Source organism: Diadema setosum, chromosome 2, assembly GCF_964275005.1.
Source record: "Diadema setosum chromosome 2, eeDiaSeto1, whole genome shotgun sequence".
NCBI classification, from domain to species: Eukaryota; Metazoa; Echinodermata; class Echinoidea; order Diadematoida; family Diadematidae; genus Diadema; species Diadema setosum.
In genome coordinates this window covers 20832183-20858856 of record NC_092686.1, presented here as the reverse complement: position 1 = coordinate 20858856, position 26674 = coordinate 20832183, and the positions used below count along the sequence as shown (strand labels likewise).

Sequence of the window (26674 nt, the reverse complement as noted above, 5' to 3'; positions counted from 1 at the left end):
TGCTATTTACCTTATAATACTATTTATTTACAGATAAGTTACAAGCACATATAAAATTTGAAGAAAATAACTAGCCACTGTGATCAATCGTTTGACGGTTTCGAAATGATCCCACAGAATAATGATGGCGCTGAAAGTAACAATTTCTGACGACAGGGTATTCCAGTTCCTTACAGTTCTTTGAAAGAAAAGCAACAGAGCATTTCAAGACACTGTAATCAGTGGAACCGACAATATTAGTTACATTGAATTACATTATGCTATACATTACGCTATTAATCTGAGTTTGAGGAAGTCTCATTTGAAACGGCTACTATAAATACGCAAGCTACTACACGTTATAGTTACAAGCAAGCAGCCATAGCTGGACAGACAGTCTAAGAAGGAAAAGTTGCCCATCAAGGGCGCCTATTAAACGCTGCTACCAACAGACTTGAACTTGTAGACATTCAGATGTAGAGTCTGAGCCATAGCTCCAACAGGTGATGGCACCCTGGTCAAAGTCTCCTTATTCTTGAATTTAACAAGTGGCATTCATGTGAAACACATCGCGAGGTCTCGAATCAGATGATTATACTTTATACCGGAAGGATGGCTCACGTGGTTAGATATAAGTAAGACAGAAGAATTAGAGAGTAATGAAACACAATGAATTGATTGTAATCACAAAGAAAGTGGAATACTCGAGTGACTGTTTGACGAGAAGAGTAAAACGGAAATAGATCATAACGAGCGCTTAAAAAATGCAGCTAAGAGGCTGGCGGAACAAAAGGGACGTTTGCACATGTATATAGAGTTGCTTTGCTTTGTTTTGTTTTCTCACGGCGACCAATGTGCTTGAGACATACGAATTTAAACTTTAAACTTCGAGAGTGTTTTAGAGAGGGACTTTGTAAAACGAAGCGTTTCCGTCTTTCACTAATTTCCTGCCTTCCTTTCGGGGATAATAAAATGTACAGCCTCGTCAAACCTGATATCTTTTTTCCCCGAAAGATACAGCCGTTGTCTTCAATATTTCCTTCAATTACCTGTCGCTGGCTTTGCCGGAAGTCAACACTCGCTTCCATTGAGGTTGTTCGTTTTCACTCCATCATAACCTAGCAGCAATTTAGTTAATGACTGTGAACGTTAACACAACAAAACGTTTCGTATGAGACGTATTTCGTCCATATTAAAGTGCACAAGACCCATGCAGGGACCTGTGCAATGATCATTGGTTTTGTTGTTGTTGTTGTTGTTGTTGTTGTTGTCGTCGTTGTAATTATGGAAAGCAAATAAATAAATAAATAAATAAATACCATGCTTTTTTGCGAAGTCAAATTTTCTTTCTTCTGGGTATACGATTCGACAGCTTTACTATAGTCTTTTGTTGTTGATCTCATAGTTAGTGAGAAGACCAACCAAGCAATATCCTTGGCCATTGCTGTTTGGTTTCGTAAAAATTCTCTATTTTGTTTTGAGTGATAAGAGTAATAACCTCAACCAGGTCTTTTCCACATTGCTTGTAGTTCTTGTTTGTATTGGACTAAGGTGGTATCCGTTATACCCCTTGATTGGACACATTTTTACTCTCGCTTGCGGTTTCTTTTTTTTTTTTTGGTCTTTTTTGTCTGTTTTGTAGCAACCTATAGGAACAAAAATAATTTGTATTTCCTTGAGAAGAACTGGTGAAGAGCTCCATAGACATCCGGTCCTTTATGAAAACGCCTGCATGGGCTACAACGATGTTGTTCTTCCTTTACGAGGATGTCTCTCATTCTCAAATGAAAATAGAGATTGTACTCCTGAATTCAGTGGAATGTACTAGGGTTTGTTTGTTTGTTTGTTTTTATTTTGTCGGTATGCATGTATATCTTTATTTGCTGACTATCATTCATCCTTTGCACACTTAAATGTATTGCTATGATTATAATTCCTGATTCATTCTGTGTTATATTTTGTTGGAAAAGAAAAGAATGTAAATAAATGAAGTGAACTGAAAGAATTGAATATACTGTGTTTGGGCCTTCTTCCTCTACATACAATTCGACAAAGAACTTGAAAAATGTTGCGTTTTATTAGTAGGCCTATATAGAGCTTTGTGGCACAAGTTACCGTGGTTTTGAAGAAGACAAAAATGCACAAATGGAGCTCAGCTGTTTTGACCGGTCTTTGTTGTGTCTGGGAGGAAGTGAGAGTCAATCTCCATCGAGCTGCAATCTAAGGTTTTGTTCTGTTCCCAATGCGGAAAGCGTTTTTCCAGCCATTGTGCGTTGCAAGAATAACCGGGTGCAAACAGCGCATGCGCAGTCAATAACTACCTAACCAAAGGGCTAGACTACACAATGCATCGTTGCTTGCTGTGTGTAGCAGACTATGCTGCGTGTGTTTTGGAGGCGATTCAGTTCTGTATGCAATGCAATATTTCCTCGGTAGATATTTCTCGCAGTCTCTTCTACCGCTTGCGCACGCAGCGCAGCTGACTAACCAGCTGACATGCAGATGTAGCTGATGTAGGCCCACATGCGAGGCGTCAGGCCAACTGCCTTATTATCATACCATCCTCCAACATCAGCCTACCAAACGTGGATTATTTATGGTGTGAGCATACGTGATCCCAACATGTTGGACTGCGTTTACGTCCCTGTTATGTTGTGATCTTTACGAGAGATTAATATCTTCCATGAATGCAGCAGAACCGTACACATCCGGCATCATCTGCTGGCAGATTTCGGAATAAACAAATGAGAATATTATCAGCTCCTCCAGGAAAGATATATTTCCGAGCTCTGCAGGTAAGGAGATTTAATCATGTACATTATTTAGTCATGTAAACCATAATAAACCAATGATAATTGTGCCGTGTGCTATAGATGTTCGTTTAATGCATTATGGTATGCCTGAGAGCGTGGGAAATTCAAGCAGGAGTGTTTGCATTTTATTGTGGTGCTGTCAACCATTGTTGGTGTGAGCCCTGCGGAGTTCATACGTTTTTGTTGCGCTCGTGCCTCCTCTCGTAACTATGCTGGCCTGCATGTGTGCTCTTGTGCTCTAATGTATGTGTGAGAGGAATGGATATAGACCATGGAGCTAAAAGGAGAGTCTGTCTGATACAAATATTCACATTGTCCGACTAATGGTTGTTCAATGATACCACCCCACCCTCTTTCGTATCGGTTTCTCCCCCCCCCCCCGTCTCTCTCAACCATTTTGCTCATGTCCGTATGTCCAGCAGCTATGAACAAGTGTACTAATAGCAAACAAAACGCGCATACGTATAGCGTGGAATGGAAGCACAGTGTGGATGAGATCACGAACCCTCGCGATGGATGGTCGTCTGTCTCGATGGATGGCTGCCATTGGGGTTGCTCAACGATGTCCTTTCATCTGTTTGATTCTGCGGAATAGCATGTCGCGATGCCATTGTATCGCACAGCATGCAAATGCAACTTACTCGTATTGAACCTCCTGCTCATCCATCTCGCTCTTCTCTGCCTCCGTCTCCTCCTTTCATTCATCCTCCATCCCATCTTCATCTCTCCATCCTCCTTATACTTCTTCCCTCCTTCTTCTTCTTTCTCTCTCTTTTAGCACCCTACATGGTACACAGTTTAGTGCGATATCATGTTTTATTTATTTCCTCCGCAAGAGAAGCAAGATTTCAGTGAATGTATTTTTCTTGTTCACAGTTTATCCTTTATTGTACCTCATATACATTATTAATCCATGATTTATCGAATCAACCACGCAGTAATGTCACCGCCGTTTGTTTGTTTGTTTTTTAATCATATGGTTTGTAATTTGCGGATGTGTGATGCAGTTTGCTTGTGTTCTCATACGTGATAGGCATAAAGCTTCTCATCAACAAATTCTGCATATACCCAAAAGGAGGTGACGTATACTCATACCATCCTGCTCACCATAGCCCCTACATTAATTTATTTGCTCTGCGTGAACCAACATTTTGCACATGTATATTGTTATGTTAACTGCAAATGACTGTCCTCTATGACGTTATACTGAGCTGAACGGGCAGGAAAGACGAAGTGCATTGTGCTATCAAGTGCCATGGATGCGTTCAGCCTGAGTGATTTGGTCGTATTCCTCACTTAAATCACTGATTGATCACAACACACGTGAATGCACCTCGATAATTCCAGGTTCAAGTCTTTACTCCTTAAAAGCATGACATTTACCATTTGCAGATGAAACAAAAGCACAGCTTTAGTGCTTCAAAATAGTTCTAAAATGTGAGTTAGGGATAGAAACAACCATGTAAAAATGTTAATAAGTATAATCAATATTAAAATACTGTCAAATATAAAAAATGTGAACATATAGTTACATCATGTATGATGAAATATTAAAACAAAATAGAATAACCCATCTACAGTTATGGTTTATTGAGAAAAATAGTGATATGTCTTATATTTTAGGCTTTATTGCGAAATGGTAGGATGTTTTGTGATACATCCGATCTACACAATTATTCATCAACGTTCATGTATTAATTCGAACATTTTGAAAATCACTGTCCCAATGGTAAACAATACCTTTAAGTGCATCGCACATCAGAGCAAGTGCATCGCTCGTCAGAACAAGTGCATCACGCCATAGAGACAAAAATAGTGAATTTAATACTGTCCAATGCAGCAAGAAAAGTAGGGCCTACACGTTACATCTGGCTGTTTTCTTAACACGTACATTTGGTTTTTATCCTCATTATAATGTATGGTAAGGAAGACTAAGTTCTGACTGAAAGCGATACGTGGAGTATTTTCATTCATTTTCACTCCATATAATACTATGACAGAAGTACATAGACGGGAAGTAAATAACATCGTAATTTGACAATAAGAAAACTTCTAAATATTGATTTAGGAAAAACGATACGCTGAAGAAATTATTTGAACAATCTAGAATCATTTCAACCAACAATGTCTTCAATTCGAAATTGTAATGGTCTTTTTCTGCTTTTGTTTTATTTTTTATTTTGATCGACATTCAGTTGAAAGAATATACTGTTATGTATGCATCATTACGCCATCATGATCTTATTGCAGCAATAAAACATCATTGGTTCATTCTTGAATGGTAAAGCTGTTGATGGTTATTGCCTTCAGCATGTCATAAGGCCTACATAATTATAATTCTGTGAATGTTTGCCTGAGTAAACGCGATAGCATATCAATTTGTCAAAGCGAAAAAAACATGAGGAAAACATCACTGAAAACATGACTGAAAATATGACTTATCCACAACGTTATATCATACTGGCAAACCATTTGTGTCCGAAATCTGAAGATGGCAGTGTTCTTTACTTTCACAATAATGTTTTCTGTCTCCGAGGTAATTGTTGCCTTCTACCGTGGACTGAGTGTAGGAAACGTTACTAGAACTTTGTTTCATGCTGAAGGTGTCTTGTCCACCAGACACCATCTCGCATTAAATGTCTAAATTATAAACGTACTGAGTATTAAACTTACTGACGATGACTCTTCCGTGCACTGCTATGTTCCTGACATTATCATAAGCTTCAGTGAGTTCCGTTCTGTTCGAGAACCACACTCTATTGTCGACGAGTTGTTTTTACGCTTTTACCGTGACAAACGAAACAAATATGTGCCATAAAACCGTTGGAGTCATGTAGTGCTAGAAATCAACATTAGCTGTTTGCTGAAATTATTTTTGCCATCAATCAGAGCTATAATATGTCTATATGTAATTATGTTACCATGAGGGCAAAATACAAGGCATTCAATATAGTGCGTATAAACATCAACCCGCACGTCCCTGCGCAGTCAATGAAGACCTTGTTGGCCTTCTCCATGTCTGCCGCTATGTCAGCCAATATGGTCTGGCATGTGCAAGACGTCAAGCGGGTTGGAGCTTTAAAGTTTACTGCCGGCACATTCTTCAAGGCTGATGTGCTCCATCATTTGTGTGGATGGTTGGTGAGGAACCAAGATGAGCGCTAGTGCAGTAACCGATAACAGCGCATTGTTTTCATGATTGTGTTACTTGGAATAGAGTTGGGCAAATCAAACAACGTTGGGAAATAATGCTGGTACAGTGTATTGTGATATTACAAGAGGATTCGGTTTCAGTGTTTCAAGACTTCCTAAAATGCTCGACTTGCCTTTGAAACTCATGATTAGAAAGCTCAAAAACACGAAGCCTATGCTGCGCCGCTATTATTTCGACAAAGGTACAGACCGAGAATTTTGTTGTTCTTTTGTTTTTATAATTTCAGACAGTGCACTGACAGCATTCGCTATAATTATTTATTGCCAGCAAGTAGTGCAGAGGCGAGCTCGCCTATGTTGTTGCCAGTGTGTGTCCTTGATAATTACACCAAGGAGTTACCTTCTTGATTACTTCCAAACGATCACCTCCTCTCCTGGCCAATGCAGAATGGACTCAAAGCCGGTACAAGCGGGACATGTAAAGCTCTGTTATTATTGGTGGTACACGCATATTATTAGAACTCAGAACAACGCTGGTACGGTGCATTCGTATGGCTTCATTCCACCACGGAGATGCTAGAAAAAACCTTTGATTATTCCGTATGTTGTTGCATGGAAGGGCGTCCAATTCAGCGAATCATCACTGAGTTAGAAAGCTCTTAATCCACTCGTGCTGTTGATGCTTATAACAATGATAATGTTTATGATAGCAATGGTAATTCTTATATTGAAAATAATAGTGATATAACGAAGCGACAAATTGGTATTCAGGCGATATTTGCCATAATACTCACACACTGTCATCATTATCATCGCCATCGTCGTTGTCGTCGTTTGTGGATGATTTATAGAGATAATGAAGAAATACTGTGGATATGCTTAACATGTTATCTCAAACAATGTGGGCGAAGAAATGCACAGTCACATGGCACTGTTACACATTGTCCGAATGGCAGTTAACGTGGAAACAAGCACAAGTATAGTTCCCATCCCGAAATGCCATCAACCAACAACAGAGAATATAAGGGGTAATCCCACGAGACCGACACCCACGAGTCATACAGCCCACGAGTTCGACACTGAAAACAGTTCCATGAGTCATACAGCCCACGAGTTCGACACTAGGTAAAAACAGCCCACGAGTTCGACGGTCTCGTGGGTCTTGTTTGCTTAGTGTCGAATTCATGGGCTGTATGACACGTGAGCTGTATAACTCGTGGGCTGTATAACTCATGGGCTATATGACTCGTGGGCTGTATGACTGTATGTCTCGTGACGTGCACCGGAATTTCTTTGACGAGTTACTTTACTAAAATAGCAGTCATTAATTGTGCAAGTGATTGTTAGAAGACATGAATCAAATCGATCCTGATCAACATGGAAATCGATCAGGACTGTTGACAATTCATCTCAAATTAAGCTCTTTTATCAAGTTTGCGATAGAAAAGTAGAACATACTCGCGTATCTATACTGTAGTTCTTGTTAAAAGCGTTCGATCGCATCGATCACAATATATTATTAAAAAAATAATTGCCTTGAAAGCACGACTACGTCTCACTCTCATCACGTGGATCCTAAATTTCATGGAAAATCGGCAACAGTGCATCAGATGTTTTGAAAAATTATCAGACCAGTCAACGGTGCGTTCAGGTGTTGATCTCCCGGGGAAACATCCAAAACTGTCTAGCAGGATTGTATACACTTACACAGTATTATAGAAGGCGACAATTATACAACGTACGATGAAGCCTTTGAAATGTGCTCCTTGGTATATAACCTTCAGCAACAGACGGAAAAAAAAAAAAAAACTTTGCTTAGATTTTGCCACCAAGATGGCAAGAATCTCATTGTGCAGTGAATGGTTGCCTGTTACTCATGATGTAAATGACAAACTGCGGAGAATATCAGCAGTCTTATACAGCAAAACAAAACGGTTCCAAAATAGTGCCCTATGACACCTTCCCTCATTCATCTACTAAACGAATAAGATATAATTCGTGATTTCTTAAATCATTTTCATTTGTCATCAGTCTGTTTTATGTTTTAGCCGTTAAAGGTGTATTATTGAAATCACATTATCGTGTATCATACGCGCATCATATCTAAATCACTACTGTATAGTATAGTTATTGTTATTTATTTCTTCATGTACGTTATGTGTCAAAACTGAATTACTTCTAAGTGTTTGACATATACATAGTTATCACCAGGTGCTAGTTGAAAACTATTTCTTCGGGTAGAAGCGTGTTACCATGCACTGATTTTTGTGGACATCCATTATGTGCTGTAACGCAAGCGATTTGTCAATTGGGTATGACTTTATACAATACATAGCAGCCATCGTATACGTAGGTACAAGCTAGCCCCTCCATTCAATGATTTCACTCAGCCATGATGCGACTATACAACTGAACTTCAATTTAATGAGTAAATTGTGTTTTGTATATTCTTCTAACGATACAACTCAGGTCACTTTCCACATTTGTACATACTCTTTGATGCATGCTTTTATGTGGGTCAAACCGATATGCACCTCTCACCGATATATACCGCAAAAATTGCCGTGTTTGAAACTCTCATCAAGATGCTGCACGCTATTATTGTATTCCCAAATCAAATTATAATCCAGGGTAGCCTCTTCAGTGTTGCCGCTGCTCTGCCAGAGGGCCCTACTGTTATCATTACCCTAGCGTTGTCGGGTACCCATTTTGTACTATTGAATCAAGAGGGACATAGTGGGTGAAAAAAAAAAATCTTGTCCAAGGACGAAAGCATTGGACAGGATTCGAACTCGGGTTCTCCGATTGAAAGTCAGGAGTCTTATCCAGTGTGCCGCAGTGCCCCACACGGTCAGTCCAAAATATGCCACCCTCGTTCCGTCAAGAACGAAGAGTTATATTTCATGTAAAATGAATCGCGGCGCATTCTGTTGTCCATAGTCAAAATTCTCCTCACCAAATATTGTTAGTGAATGTACATACTAAAAAAAAAGACGGTTTAAAGGGATCGTATAGTTTTGGTTGAGACTTAACTTCAGGTTTTTATCGTGTTTTTTTTTTTTTTTTTTTTGGTGAGATAGTGAACAACCTCTTATGAAATATTAAAGAGCATATAATTCCGTTTGGATTTCAACATTTGTTTGATGAAAATTGATTTTGAAATGGCTGAGATATCCAAAACAGAGTGATCCTAATAAAGTGTGGGACCCACACTTTATTACGATCGTTTTGTTTTACTTTGTTTTTGGATGTTTCAGCTATTCCAAACCCGATTTTCATCAATTAATAAACAGCTATTCCAAACCCGATTTTCATCAAATAAACTTTGAATTCCTCTTAAAATGGTATGCTCTGTACTATTTCATAAATGTTGTTTTGGTATCTTGCAAAAAAAGTTAAAGCCCAATTTTCATCTCCACCAATACTGTACCATCCCTTTAAAATAACTGTATACTTCAAAAATTTTACGCATCAGTTTGACGAAACCCTGTATCTGGTATATACGCACTCATGTGCAATGTGTGGCTCTTCTCCAAAGGGTGCCGGATACATTTTGGTTTCGGGTTGTCCGAAAACTTTTGGGAAAAGGGTTTTGGTTGCTAACTTTTCGACGAAAATATGATTTTATAATATTCAGTGCACAAACCATTTGAAGAGAAATCAACTCAAATGTCAAGTTGTACATGTACATGTTATTACACTGTACAACCCCACCCCCCCCCCCCCCCGAAATTTGACGCATTCATTCTATAGGCCCTACATGTCGTGTGTAGATGGCTTGATAATTAGATTTCAAGAAATATCCGTGAAGTTCAAAGGTCTCTTAATCTTGGGCAAATGTCATTTTAGCCATCAGTTCACCTCGTAATGTCCAATGATGATTCAATGTATGGGTAGGTGATGATTCATTGTGGTAGGAAGGATAGAAATAGACAATGTACTCACATGCATGCACGGTGAATATAAAATGTCAAGATGGAAGGTCACTGCACTTACTCGTAAAACGTTATTTGAGATTGAGATTGATATTTGCCACTAACAACTTCAACTCGTAATGTTAAAGGCATTATTTACCATTCGCAGATAAAACCCAGCTTTAGTGCTTCAAAATAGGTTTAAAATGTGAGTCTGGGATAGAAATAACTAATTTAAATATCTAAATCAGTATAATCAATGTTGAGTATTGTATAATAGGTATACAAAATGTGAACAATAGTTATGATAAAGTGTTTCTAGACTAAACCGTTTCCAATTATACATGGTTTATGGAGAAAAACAGTGATATCTCCTTATATTTTAGGCTTTATTGCGAAATTTTTATATGGTAGAACGTTTTGTGATACAACTGACCTACACATTTGCATCAAAATATGTGATAACTCGAACATTTTTTAAATCACTGCTCCGAATGGTAAACAGTATATTTTATCTTTGAGAGGTAATTTTGTTCAGTAAGGAGAGAACAAATTTGTTTAAGAATGTCCAAAAAACAACAACAACACCCAAACGTCAAGGTCAAAGGTCACTGAACCTTAGCTGAAATGTCACTTTCTGGCCATGACTTCCACCGTACGAGGAAAGTGCGATGATTTTAATGTGCTTCATCCTGTCTGATGGGTAAACATGAAATAGAAAATGCTTCCATTATGCAAGGAAGGTTGCAGGTCAGTCCTCAAGGTCAATGGTCAAGATCAATAAACTTTCATCTAAATGCAAATGGCGGGCCACATGCTTAGGACGGATATATCGCGATTGGGTAAGGAAGATGCTTCCCAGTCAACCACGTACGCACTGCAGTCGAATTATTTTGTCTCTCTTCATGTCGACAGAGTCACCTCTGTGCTGGAGATATACTATAGATCTTCCCTTTACGAAGAACTGCAAAGGGTATACACGGAGTTGTTTTTCTTTGGTTCAGAGGATCATGATCATTATCATCATAGCATCAAGTACGGTCAGTTGCCCTTTTAGAATGATGCGGTTCTTTAGTTCTGCAGGTCTTTCTGTCCAAGTCGAGTTCTCACTTCACAGTGAGTGTTTGCTGAGACAACGCCATTGAGAGGAAAGAGACGTCCCTCTCGTCAAATGGCTGTAATATCATTACGAGCAGCCCAGGAATAAAAGTAATTGTAAATTCTACGCATTCGACAAGGCTACTGCGCATGCTTGCTGTTTTACCCTCTCTCATCGTCGACTGAATACCCATAATCATCGGCAAGGGCTTGAACGTCTGCCGTGTTTAGACGGCATGTTCTTCCTAGAAGAGGCCATTCGAATGACAATTCTGACCGATTTCCACCGTTCACAGCTGCAAACAAGTATAAGTACGTGATACTCTTTGTACGTTTTCTAGCTCAGCTTATGAGTAGAAACGTACAATTCAAAAATACATTATTCCGTTTGTATTATTCTCTCCACATAGTGTCCTTGATTAGATTGCATCACACATAAAATGACCAAATCTGAGCAGTTGATATTATTCTCTCACATGACATGTGATGAGGGTTTACTAAATGTACAGTGTAAGTTGTACGTTGCTACAAAGGTTTATTGGTATACAAGGTTTGTACCCACAGTTATGTACCCTCGTCTATACCTAATCATGCATGGTATTTGCTTACCTGGATCCGTGTTAAGTGCTCAGTTCATGTTCCAGTGTGTAATGTCGTTGTTTTTCTGTGTGTGTGTGTGTTGGGGGGGGGGGGTGGAAGGGGAATGTAGCTTACAGAATGTTGTGTACCAGCATGGATCTACTTTTTAGTGGCTCCATGGTACCAAGGAGCATGACTAGACTTTGTGGAATAGTGTCACATTTTCGCAGCACACTAATTGCTTAGAAAGTCGTCTTCAATGAAGGCTATAAGTATGATTGCGTCAACTCCTCTTTCCCTTGTCCTCTCATCTGTGCATTGACCTCGTAAGGCAGAGAAAGGAGCTCAAGTGACTAGAACCATCTGATCTGTCTGTAAACGCTTTTTATCAGACAGAAATAATACAGAAAGATACAACCAATAACTCATGAATATGCACAAAGCAAACACATAATGTATAATTTTAGTCATAAACATTGGTATTTCATTTCAAAAAGGTTAATTCCTTCAGGGAGATTGAACACATTTTGATTCAGTACAATTGGGTCTTGTGCATAGTGTATAGATAGGTCCTAGAAGTAATAGATAGAAGTATAGTACGTGACATCTTTAGCAAATTCACATTATACTCAATATAAATATATAGTTGATACTTTCTTCTTCTTTTTTTTTTTTGGGGGGGGGGTTGTTTCATTTTTCCATCTGAGAAGATGGCTTGATAGCCCATATTCAGCTTCACTAGCTGGTCTTCCATGATGGGGTCCAACTTGGTGTGGGGCGGGACCACTTCACTTGGTTATGCACCCTGTTCTTTGCAGTGAATGAATCTTTTGCGTGCATGAGCTATGACTTTCTCACTCATGGGACCGCCATTTTGTGTCTTTTTCTTATCGCTATTTTTATGGCAGGATATTTGCTAGTCTTTACTTTTCCTTTCGTACATTGTCTATGCTCTTCCCTTCCTTATCATTTCCTGGGTCTCTTTTTGTATGAGAGTCTTTTTTTAATACTGTAGATTCTCCACCCTGGAATGCGTCTCTAAAGATTCTGGTGTCTCCTATATTTCCCCGCCAAATGCCATTAAGTGGACAGTTTCCCAAATCATAACATTAATTTAGATAATGTAAAAAGATTAATGAACCTTGAACACTCAGTGAATGAGGAAACGCGGACAGTTCATTGGGAAGTTTGTTTTTGTTTTTGTTTTTGTTTTTTTCATTTTAGATATGGTTGAATTCCATGTGCTACGATTACAGACCGATATAAAGAAAATAATATGCAAGGAATTTTGAACAAAATTCATGTAACCCGATGAAAAGTTAACATTCCAATAACTTATAATAAGAAAATGTGTAATGGATATAAAAATGACAGTTATGGAAATAACCAAACCTTTAAAAGTTCTTGATTTGTGAACACATTGCTTGACATCCACCATCAGTTTTTTTTTTTCTTTTACCAGACGTTTCTCGGCACTTTCGCTTTCTCTTTATGTTCAACCCTACGTTATGTACATACATACATAATATACAGTGTACACAAACGGTGCAAAACAAAGATGAAATTGACCTGATAAACCAGAGTCGTATACTTTTCTTTCAGTGAGATCTATAACCCTCTTCCATTGGATACACACATCAGCATAAGAGTGCGTGGTCGCAGATGACTCTTTATATATATATATATATATATATATATATATATATATATATATATACATTGCGTCATGGCTGGGTTTATATAGAATATGACAAGCATGAGCAGACTTTCTTCGGAACTGCATTATTTTGACCCCAAATCAGTCTTTATCAGTAAACGTGAGAGGAATGTTCATTCTTTAAAGAAAAATAAAATCGGATGCGCTCCTGTCCATCGCGGAAATACTTCATCATCTGTTACTATGGTTACGGGAATGATGACCGGAGTTTTAGCTTGGGATGATGAGGATGCTGAATGCAGATACTAAGTATAGCATGTAAGGAGAATGCCTGGAATTTTGCTCGGGAAAATGAATGTCATTCCTCTGATTTCCATGCTGTGAAAATGGTTGCGCACATGAGTTCTGCATTTTGAAGTTTGTCCCCCCCCCCCCCCAATTTTATACCCCTTTTTAGTTCACCTGAGCCGAAGGCTTAAGGGAAACCCAAACCCAAAGAGAAATGTGGGCTGAGTGAAAGCAGCAACATTAGTAGAATACAGCAGTGAAAGTTTGACGGAAATCGGACTATCGATGCAAAAGTTATGAATTGTTAAAGTTTTGGTGTTGGAACCGCTGGATGAGGAGACTACTAACCGTTATGACGTATATGTGGACAACATAAAGAAAATGTAAAGGGAATTCCACAAAAATTCACTTTCTAGCATAATGAAAGAGCACTTGACTAACCGCTTTCAGAAAGCAGGGGGAAAAATATTATGTCTGTATCAAGTTGATGGAATGTGTAATTTTTATGAAAAATTTGATCCGTATGTGTAGGTCAGTAGTGTCACAAAACATCCTGCAATATAAAAAATTTCGCAATAAAGCATGAAATACTTACTAAACCACAACTATAGACGGTTAAAGGATAAGTTCACCTTCATTAACATAAGGATTGAGAGAATGCAGCAATGTTAGTAGAACGCATCAGTGAAAGTTTGAGGAAAATTGGACAATCGATGCAAAAGTTATGAATTTTTAAAACTTTTGTGTTTGAACCGCTGGATGAGGAGACTACTAAGGCTCGTGATGTCATATGAGGACAACAGTATAAAGAAAATGTTAAGAAAATTCAACATATTTTCACTTTTTTCGCATAATAAAAGAGCACTTGACTTGCCTCTTTCTAAAGGCAATGGGAATAATGTTACCCATAACATATGTCAGTAACGAGTCAAGGGAATGTGTACTTTTTTCAAAAGATGAACTTTTGTGAAATTCTCTTTATATTTTCCTTATATTGCTGTACGCATGTGACATCATACACTGCAGTAGTCTTCTCATCCAGCGGTGACTGCACAAAAACTTCAAAAATTCATAACTTTTGAACGGATTGTCCGATTTTCCTCAAACTTTCAATGATGTGTTCTACTAATATTGCAACATTCTCTCAATCCGCATGTTTATGAAGGTGAACTTGTCCTTTAAGTTTAGAAACAATTATTTTATCATTAACTATTGTTCATATTTTGTATATTTAGCAATACTTAACATTGATTATAATGATTGAAAATTTTACTTTGGTTGTTTCTATCCCTAACTCACATTTTAGAACTAGTTTGAAGAACTGAAGCTATAGGTTTTTGTTTCATCTGCAAATGGTAAATAATGCCTTTAAATAATTGTAGTGAGAAGTGAAGGGAACTCAGTCGAATTACTGTACTTTGTTTTCAATACCATATGCCATGTTAAACCGACAGTAAATGTGTGATAGTTCAAAGACCTTATGGTTAGAAAGGTTTTCCAGTATTTATAGTGTTCTTTTTCTGTAGCTGTCGTACACTGTCAGCACATGCGAGTAAATTTATCCCTCACAAGACAGTTGATATCGTCAATGACAATCCCGCAAATTCGTATAGTGACCAGTGTTGATTGTGACAGATCTCTGATAGCCGACTATAGACATGATTACGTATACTTCAATTTTATCTGTAACACGGAAATACAGGTACATGTTTACGTGCATTCATTCCACTTCATGACATTCGAACTGGTGTATGTGAATATTATGTTCGAACGAAAACGATATTCCGTACATTAAAAAAGTGCTTTCTTCCTGCTTTGGACAGGTTGTGATTATGTAGATTGAAAAAAAAGGAACAAAATAAATACGAAAAACTATAAGACAAATATGGGCAGCTGATCAGAGTGTCAGTGTTATGCATCGACTTTGATGTAGCATGAAGATTGAAGTTGCATATACCAGTTGTGGATTTCATTGGCACTTCGGAAGGAATATCGTGGTTATCGCTCGCCTCTTACATGCCGCCAGAAGTATTGATTCTATCTAGTTCGATGTATGTAGCGAGACTGTCCATCTGCGGCCTACATTCATTGGATGGTGAGATGGTGGCAGACGGCATTAAATCACCGCAATGGAGCTTGGATCGGGAATAGCAGCGTTTCATCATCATAGTCAATCCTTTTAGGGTTTTCATTCTGGTATTATATAGGCCAAGATAATTGCAAATGTACACGTATTTACAATTTCAGTCATACGAGACTGTCCAACCCAGTCTCACGAGCATAAATCATATAATGAACTGGGTATAAACCTTCAAATTGCCTATTCCTTAACTGGAAAGCTGCGTTAAATTTATCTATAGAATTCTCTTCCAGACCTTTTTTCCAAGAGAAATCTGAAACGTGTTCATGTTTTGCCATGCCAACGTGCATTACATGTTTTCTAGACACAATTTTGTGTGATCGCAATGAAGAGATTTTGATATTGATATTGAACTACACGTATTTGTATCACAATACATGCACCCCAACAGTCATGTGTTGAAACTGCAAGTGAATTATTTATATTATGTATTCCAGATGAGTCTATATAGATAGAGATAAAGCTGCTACAGGACCTGTGTATGTAGACATGGGTGACATAATCACCATGCGCCTTCAAACACAAATAATCTTATTTCTTTGACTATTGAAATATCACAATAACCCAATTTCATCCGCGGAACAACATCTACAAGTGTATATATAGCTATACTTCTGTGTTATGTGAATATCTTGATTCAAGGCTTACATGAATATTCATTGCAGCTAGGAAAACAAGCCACAAACACTTCGAAGAACTAGTAATCGCTATGACAGTGTTAATGAAGTGAGGATGGTGTCAGGATGAATAGTGAGAGCCAAGATGTGGCTGTGAATTATTTGTGAAGCTGAAGGTGATGTTGATGGAACGTATTTTTATCATCAAACATCATGATCCTCTTCACTCACATGAAACCACTTCATAGAAAACATGGATGGGTGAGGGACTAACCCCCTCCCTCCTCCACCCCCTCCCATTAAAGGGATCGTACATTTTTGGTTGAGACGTAATTTCAGGTTTCTAATTTTTTTTTTTGTGAGATAATGAGAAACCTCTTATAAGATGTATATGAAAGAGCTTGTACATTGTAATTCTATGAGGAATTTAACATTTATTTGATGAAAATTGGTTTTGAAATGGCTGAGATATCAAAAAAAGAGTGATTCTTATAAAGTGTGGGACCCACACTTTATTACAATTGCTTTGTTTTACTTTAAATTGTTTTTGGATGTTTCAGTCATTCCAAACCGATTTTCATCAAGTAAACTTTGAATTCCTCTTAAAATGGTATGCTCTGTACTATCAAGTGTTTTCTTGGTATCTCGCAAAAAGTTAGAAGCCCAATTCTCACCTCCACCAATACTGTACTATCCCTTTAAAGATAAGAGAGAGGAAAAAACAACACACGAGTAGATTGGTGTGTTCACTTTTTGTCGTCAATGTTCCTTGCTTCAGAAAGATATACGTTTTACATCCACAGAAGTTTGTCAGCCTGGTCCCCGATACTGAATGTGGATCTTTGTTTGAAGGAAACCCGAAATAGACTTCATTTTAAATTTTCTTGAATAAAATACTCATCAAATCCTCGAATTTTCACTTGAACCTTATGTATCTGTGAAAATGGCAAAAGAATGCCGCCTTTACATTATTTCATAAAAGTAACATCTTACTGATTTATAGGACATGGGTTATGACGCGAAACTGCGCTGCATGCTTTTATTTTGACATGACGGTTTTCAGAAGGTAAAATATGCATATAAATATCAAGACATCGATTGCTGTGAAATGGTTATTGTGCCTGGGGCGTCATTATTTTCCTCTGAAGACGCTGCAGCAATGCGGATTCGAAGGGAAACTGAACGCAACGCCAAAATGAAAAGAGCAAAATATAATGAACAGAGCAGTGAGAGTTTATTGCAATCAGACAAAAGTATGAAAATCATGAATGACAAAATAATTGGTTTTGTCAAAATACAATATACTATTGAGATGTAAAGATATCTTACCTCAGAACTCATATTGGTTTTGATATCATGAAATTGATATAAACATATATTCTCTTTTGATGTGTTTGTGTACTACTCTTAAGCTCCTGTATCCTCTGCCTTAATGGAAATTCATTTATTCATTCATTCATTTTTCCATCTCCAACAGAACTTGTAAATACATTTTTTTTCCACATAAAACATAAGAATATGTATGCGTCAACATTACAAAATATGAAATGATACTAGTGGATAAACAAATGATAAGGTGAGGGAAAAAGCAACAAAAAAAAAAAACATTCAGATGTTAAGAAAATGCAGGAGATGGGGAGGAATGCTGAAGAAGCAAAGCTTGTAGAGTGCATTCCCCCCAAACCTAGTAAATGTTTGAATGAATGAATGAATGAATGTATTACTAGAATGAATGAATGTTGCCATAGATCATACTGGTATTCAACTCTAGAAACCTTGATATTTGTGACTCTATATTTTGAAAAATGAAATTTGGTAAAGGTTTGTATTTGGATGAACGGAATACTTGTGATTCAAAATCAACACCGTGCACCTGATTGAACTTGCAATTTCATGTTATATGATTTAACGACACCAAGGTTTTATTATATTTTTTTTTTCTATCAAGTGTGTGGTTTTCTATCTTTCATTGATAAACCGTATACTATAGTATAGCTTTATCATAGGGTAATTACTCTCTTTATCCTTGCAAATAAACTAGGCCTCCTTTTAAAAATACATGTAATTTCCTTGTCAGGCGCTTTCTGTGGTTTTCTCTCCTGTAAGAAATACGTATAAGTGCTGCTTAGTATCAATATGCACTTAAAGCGAAAGCGCAGTGTTCATATTTTGCTGGTTTTTTTTTTTTCTTCTTCCGCCTTGTACCTCAGACGAGAGCACGAAGGAAATGGGACACAATAATGCTCATGCATTCGAATCCAGATGATGCGCACTCAGTGAAGAGTGGTTTGCTAAAATAATTATCACTTGGGAATTTGAATGATTGATGCTCGAAACAATATTCCGTCAACTACCATAGGACTACTGTTGGTGCCCTGTGGCGCTCCAGGCTGGTGAGAACTACACTTAGTGTTAAAGTTCATAGTTCAGTTCTAGAAGACAACTTTTCACTTGTGGCGAGTTGCAAAAATTGCAGTCTGGTAAATGCATATCACTAGACGGCAATATCTGGATAACGTTCTCCTAAGGATTTCTGCCAGCCATTGCTGCCAAGTAATATGCTAAGAATTGTAAAAACAGACAAACAAATAATTATTGTACCACTGCAGCGGTCAACAAACAAATATAGTTTTGTAGTTTACGTATTACTGTATTAGCACTCAGTCACAGCAGTCTGTTGCATGACACAATGGAAATGAACATTTTGTCTGCATATGAAAGACAATACTTGCTAAAACATTTGGAGTCCTGGAAAGTGGTGAGAGAAGGAAATTACGATGAAATCAATGTTTAACATTCGGCATGTACCACAGGCACTTCCTAAACATGTACACAGTATTTCCTTCTCAGCGTATGTACAATCTCTGAGAAGTCACTGTCTTTCTTAGAAAATTACATGCAAATCTATACAGTTTCGAAGTGTTTGTCTTTTAAACGTATGTTTGTATATGTGTGTGTGTGTGTGTGTGTTTTGTTTCATTGTTCTCGCAACAATCTCCCCGCCCCCCCCCCCCAAAAAAAAAAAATCATTAATGCAAAATGCAGCATGTATCAGGTGCAGTTTACGAAGAGGTATAGCTGATGAGAACGTGTATTTGCTTAGATAAATGACAATCTCCAGGTATAAATTATCATCGGGGGGGGGGGGGGGGGGCATTTCACAAAGCATTTTGGTCGGATATTTTTCTTACTAACTGTTACAAGCTACTGAAATCCTTGCGTCTGATTGGCTGAGAGCAAATTTGTCCGACAACTTTGTCGGACAAAATGCTTCATGAAATGCCCCCCTGGACATTTTTTTTTTTTTTTTGCGTGTGTGTTTTGTGCTTTTTTGATGTGTTTGCACGTGTAATCTTAATCTCCTATATCCTCTGCTTCAATAAAAATGTCATGGGTCATACTGCTACAACTCTAGAAACCTTGATATTTGATATAAACATAACACAATGTTCACGGGCAAGTTAGTGTAGATCTATAGGTAAGACCAATTGTCCAAAATGATTGATCATAATGAAATTATGAAGAAAAAAAGAGACTGAGAGAAAATGCCCGATTTCACATTACGTGGGGGCATTTACAACCTGGTAATTTGCTATTTTTACTTCAAATTGGTGATCTGCAGTTATGATACGAGTCTAGGGCAGGATTAGGTTTGAACAACAAAAAAAAGTGGAAATTTTAGGATTTTGTGTACAATTGTTAGGCGATGACATCATGAACTATTACGAGAATAACTCAATTACATATATTCACATTGACTTTAAATCAGCGAAACTTCACAATTTGATAATTTCCATAATTCTGATTTTGATCAATTTTTACCGTTTGCTTATTATATTTCACGCTTTCTTTTCGCACTAATTTCTAACTAACAAGAAATTAAATTAGATTAAAAAAAAAAACAATGTTGCGTCGGTTTCGAACAAGAAAATCTAGAGCAATTTAGTTGTAGGTCATCATGATACATGCGAGTCAATTTGAATGTCAAGTTATCATCTCACTGTTCCGTGAAAATATATTTGACATTGCTTATTAAAGTCTGATTATAATCGAACGTCTACTTCTGTTGGCTTAATTTCATGCTCTATTTCAATCTGAACATGTGTTCCTACGCAATATCCACTGCTGGATGATACAAGACAGATGTGGACCAAAGTATAATATTGTCACAAAACTTGACAACCTAATAGTCGAATGGGTGAAAATCTGCTAAGTGCTTTACCACTGACAGTAATTAAGAAGCAGAAGTCATCCATGAATATAAAGTGGACCAATGAGTGAATGTTATTATGTTGTATACGTCTATGTGATATCCTGTTTTGAGTTTAGCTTGTTTGTGTCAAAATACGCTTTACTTTCGTGATCAGTCACCCAGAAAATATTGATGTAGATGATTTTAATCCAGTACCGCCATCAGACATCATTTGATGTGAGCAGTGCAAGGATAAGCCATGATGTTTGTGCCTTTCTGATCTATCATTAAGTCAGAGTTTGTGTTTAGCGAAAACAGAGACTGAATCGGCATCTTTAGTTGGCCCTCATAACTGAACGTAGTGATATTGGTATATAAACAGAAGAAAGGCAAGAAAGCCTACAGACAAGCACATAGGCACGTGACTACATTTTTTTACAAGAATCACTTATTGTGGAGGAAGGAGATAGATGGGTGTCGAAGTCCTAGACTCATTAGCTAAAGCCTAGTGTTTCATGTTCGTCGTCACACGTTATCTGGCGGAGGTCAGCCAGTTTTTCTGTCTGTCTGCATCCGCTGCCTGCAGATAGCCAACGGCGGGGAGTCACAATGCTCAGCCCCCACCCCAGCCCCCAAATTTTGTTGTTGGGTCACTGTACTGCTATGTCCACCAGTTGACAAGGGAAAATTCGTCCGATGTGGTGGATAGGACCGGCTATATCACTCTCCTATACTAATGTGTCAAAGGAAATTTGTCGCTTTCTTAGGGGAAAAAGTGGCAGACTCTTTACAAAAGGGATCTGTCAGATATAAGGATGTCAGTTTATAAACCATCGAGATAGAAATTCGGTTATTTCTCACCGAACTGCGCACAAACAACTCGTGTGTGTGTGTGTGTGTGTTTTAGGCTATGCATGCTGAAGGCATCATGTCCGTCAGTTCGAACACCTCAGATCTCGCATAACAAGACGATGAATTATTCAATGGAAAACCAAATTGCATTACACTGTAGAGCTAATCATCTTTGTGAACATGTCATCAATGTAATGTACGGGGTACCTGAAGAGAATGAAGTATCGACAAGAAACGACAATGAGTTGATGAAATTGCATGTTGCCAAAAATAGAATTGAAGCAGAAGCTTGGTGTCTATAATCTTTTAGCTAGAGCGATGAATACAATATTATACGTGTACTTTTGATAACATAGATTCATTGCAGGAGTATCAATTTATGTTTAGATTGATGTAAAGATTTATTTGGGAGAAAACCTGAATTTGTACTTATTTGATCAAAGAACATGACTCAGGGACATGTATAGGTATACATCGGTAGATTGTAGCTCCATGGTAGAACCGAGTAGACAGAAGGATGAAAGCTGGGACTGCTGAAGACATCATCTTCGTTATGCATGAGATGGTCTGTCTGGCAGTCACCTGCCCACACTATAAACCTGTGATTTCCGCGGTATCTCTCTGTGGTGACGTGCACTGGCAATAAAATTTAAATGTCACAAGGAGGGGCCCCACTCATCTTTATGCGCAATATTAATTACATAATGCTGTACTGTATTGCCCGCGGTCCATCTCGCCTCATATTACCGCTGGCGTGTGCATCATAACGTGATGGTTCTCTCTCCTGCACTACCCGAGCTTTATGTGTCCGTGCGACATGTCGTTCTCAATTACGAGCGCTCGGTATTTGCCGATCAGTGCGTCTGGTACCACGCACCAGTTGTTACTGTATATTGTATTCTCCTTGTGCGTTATGCATTCTAGGTAGTCAAGGCATGTATCATGTAGGTGTAGATTGCATCTTGGACGATGTTAGAATAAAAGACGTAATGAAAATTGAAGATACGAGCAAATCAAAGAAGTAAGATGTATGATTGCCATAGTCACGCCGGTAGAACCTTCACATGCAACTACTTACAATTCCAGACAATTCGTGTTCATTATTGTTCATATAAAGTATTCGGCGCTCTATTTAAGGTGGTACTTTCAGATTGTTTTGCTAACTTGCCTCAATATGCCTCAGCACCTTTTGGTAAGGATGTTCAAAGCCGTTTGTCCCGGCCGTAACACACGGATGACCAAGCTTGCGGATGACTACGTCTTGAGAACCAAAGATTCCAACAACACAAGAATCAGCTGAAAAAAAAAAATGAGAATACACATGAACAATATAAATGCATGTTAGAAAGCAGTTGACTAATAGCGATTAAGATTTAGAATGACAGATCCCCTGACTGACTCTGACCATGAAGTTCCTTGCTCTGACGTTAGGTTAACGGATGTTCAATTTTATGGTGTATATACAGTAGTATTAGGATGTGGCATTGGGCGAAAGTAAACGAAAGTCATTCTCCTTTCTTTCAGGGTGGTTGGAAACATGAGAAATAAAAAGAATATCAAAGAATGTTCCCATTTCCACTCTTACACCCGTGAAGAGAGTAGAGACATGTACTAGTCTTGATCTCACACCTTCCTGCTTGATATGTTATTGTTATGTCCGAGGCCATCATCCTATGCACCTTTGTTGAAACCCGGCAGCTCACAAAGTGGCTTGTTTGTTGATGGTGCTCTAGAGATATTTCTATGTTGCATGTAGATTCTCCTATGCATGTAGATATTTATAGAATTTGATTTGGTTTACTGTAGGGTATATTTGGTTCGAGTCATATCAGTCGGAGACGCGCGCCACTGGTAATGCAGCAGAGGAAAGTCCATCCCAAGCTGGCAGATGAGGCATCGGAGCCAATTTGCCTATTGGGCGGAAGAGGAAATGTGAAAGTGCCACTTTCAATTCACGGGATGTGTCCGTTCGTCTTGGAATGAGCGCTGTTCTTAATCAGCAAGAGCCTTGATTAGGAACCTAGGAGTCCTTGGTGTGGCGCAAAATGAATTAAGCACTTGCCATCTGACAATTTACAGTTGAATTCATAATGAAGACATCTTACGCGTTAAAGCGATTAATTTTTTCCTTCTTTTATGGTGACTGGACACTTAAATTCTTGCTGAGCAGACGCCTCATAGAATTTGTTCATTATTGACCGATATCCGCAAGATGGGTTATTATAATCATCGCAAGGCTGTCAAGGACAGCGTGATAGTGATTAACCTCATGTGATCATAATCGGTAGCGTTAACATATTTCTTCATCGTTCATATTGCGAAGTGACACATTTATTGTTTTGACCTTTTAATGGACTATTGACCTGATTTCCAAAGTTGACCATTTGGGTTTGACTTTAAAAAAAAAACAAAAAACTAGTAAATACATTAAAGGGATAGTATAGTATTGGTAGAGGTGAAGATTCAGCTTTTAACTTTTTGCAAGGTACTTAGAAACTACTTTATGAAATGTTAAAGAGTGTACAATTGTAAGAGGAATTCAAAGTTTATTTTGATGAAAAATCGGTCTTGAAATGGCCGAGATATCCAAAAACAGTACAAAACAACGCATCCTAGGACCCACCTTTTATTTGGATCGCTTTGTTTGGGATATCTCAGCCATTTCAAACCAATTTTCATCAAATAAACTTCCGATTCCCTCTAGAATTTTTATATGATCTTCCATATTTCATAAGAGGATTCTCATTAGCTAAAAATAAAAATCATCAAAAAACATTGGAAACCTGAAGCCTCATCTCAACTGTAAATGTACCTAGACCAGTGCTTTATCAATGTTAAACTTACAAACGCGTGTGAGCGAGTGTACCTTACCTGTGATTCCCTTTTTAGCTCACCTGAGCCAAAGACTCAAGTGAGCTATTGCGATCGTTCTTCGTCCGGCGTCCGTCGTCCGTCGTCCGTCGTCCGTCGTGCGTCGTGCGTAAACTTTTTACATTTTCATCCTCTTCTTGAAAACCCCAAGACCAATTTTCACCAAACTTGGCAGGTAGCATCCCTAGGGGCTAGGATCTCAATTTGTTAAAATGAACACCTTGCCCCACCCAGGGGGACCCGGGGGGGGGGGGTCCAACCCCCCCCCCCCCAAAAAAAAAAAAAATAAATAAATAAAAATAAAAAAATTAAGGAATCTTTAAAGATCTTCTTCTCTAAAACCAGAAATGATAGAGCTAAGATAATACTATGAGTTAGTACATTGATGACTGTAGTTTCATGTTTGTTCATGGCAGAATCAGAGGTGCTCCCCATGGGACCCGGGGGGTGTGTGGAGGGGTCCTGATGGGGCCTAAATTGTATATTTTCATCTTCTTCTTGAAAACCTGATGATGGATGTTCACCAAACTTGACAGGTAGCATCCCTAGGGGGTTACGATCTCAATTTGTTAAAATGGGCACCATGCTCCACACAGGGAGGCCCCATCCCCCGAAATTAAGGAATCTTTGAAAAAAAATGCTCTTCTCTAGAACCAGACGTGATAGAGCTAAAATTGATACTATGAGTGGGGGGGGGGGGGGGGGCGAATTTGGGCCCTAATTGTACATTTTCATCTTCTACTTGAGAATGCGTCGTCAAATTTTGGTAGAGCTGTGTGTAATTTAGATTAGTGACTGCGTGAAAGGTGAATCTGCGATACTCAAGGTGAGCGCTAGACCCGCGGGTCTCTTGTATAGTTCAGTTTGATTCTGCATATCTTGTTTGTGTAATGCCTGTTTTTCTTCCCCTCGGCCTTCTGTCGAAATGTATGACCACCATCCACTCTTGGACATACACATTGCTTGCATGTCCTCACAAAACAAAACAAACGGCAGTGTATAACTGTGTGTATTATGCTTGGAAACAACGTAGCCTTCTGAGAATTTCGCTTAATCCAAACTCAAAATACTGATCATAATACTTATTGTCTGTTTCATCTGTCGTATATATTTGTTACTAGAAATCAATTTTCGTTTATCAGATATTCGCTCTAGAAAATTCTGTATAATGTAGGGTCACCAGTCGTCAATGAAAGTAATGCTTTAATATTTAGCCGTCTCCCCGAAGTCTCCGGCTGTCTCCTTTCCTTCTTTCAATATATGTTTTTCTGTTATGTTACCATTGACAGCACGTTTTGATTTATTTAGATAGAATCGATGGTGACAAAAATATACTTTGATCTATCTTGTCATCAAAGATTATATCCATTATCAATCGGTACAAACCTGTGGTCTGTACCGATTCCGAGTATTTTATGATCATGATTAGCCATCATATACCATCTGTAAACAAATCGAAATGCCAGGACGAGGAAATCGAAAGGAAAGACGAGTGTATGGTGCGCAGGATATCTTATATGGCACAGAAAAGAAAATTGAAACTAGTCTCTACAGCGATACCCGTAGGGGTGGAAGATGAATTCTTCATACGTAAACCTGATGACGCATGTCCATGGCTATGTGAAAAGGCTCGTTAACATAATTTTGTTTCACCCTAGCTTGTGTCGCTGCGTCATATTTTTTCTTTACTGCGTTATTCCTCTCCTCTTCCGCATCTTTGTATCTTCTATGATATGGGTGTAGTTCCTGTCCCTCATTTCCCCCTTATTTATCTCTATCCAGACTGATAAAAATGCTCAGCATATTCTCCAAATCCTGAAGCGCCATGGAATGGCACATAATTCGAGTCGATTCCACTAAATACATATTACATGCTCAGTACATTAAATACTGCAATATTATGCAACTCGTAGCACGCAAGAAGATGTGCATGTTACTATTTGTTTTAATTCGCTCAGTAACGTGCGATTATCACACAAAATCTTTGAAGTCCTTGGACAATTTGAACAGTTTATTGATGATTATCAAAGGCCACTGGTTATGCGAGAGAGCCGAGTGCTGTCCATTTCGTTGTTTACATCTTCCGATGTCCTGTCATAAAGTTACCCGCGTCCTGTCACAGCCTCTTTTGATCTTTCCTTTCTCCAACAGTGCATCCATCTTATGAACGTGCCCGTGTACCCATATTGCGTTCGCAAAGGAGCGTTGTGGATGAAGGAGCTCGCTGAATCCATCGTGAACCGTGAAAATGTTGTGTTAAAAGCGTTGCGTTCCTGAAAGTTACTTGATACCCCCCCCCCCCTTTATCGCATTAGAAATGACTTTATGTTACATACCTTTGATAAAAGTCTCATTCTTTGTTTTCCTTTGTTTCTACCTTTGCAGGCGCTCTCTCTGGCACCATCAAAGCTGAATACTTCCATTCATCTGTACGATAGTAGCTATGGACATGGGGCAGCTGCGAGTTGCAGAATGCAAATGAAATCACCGTGAACAATGACCGGCTTGCTTTACATTTTGT

General features: G+C 38.3%; 1 protein-coding gene across 1 annotated transcript in view; it reads right to left on the bottom strand.

Moving 5' to 3' along the window:
• The window catches only part of LOC140246225 (mitochondrial 10-formyltetrahydrofolate dehydrogenase-like), a 647794-nt gene that overhangs the window by 316280 nt on the left and 304840 nt on the right, over positions 1-26674 (bottom strand). The gene's annotated exons all lie outside the window — the stretch shown is intronic.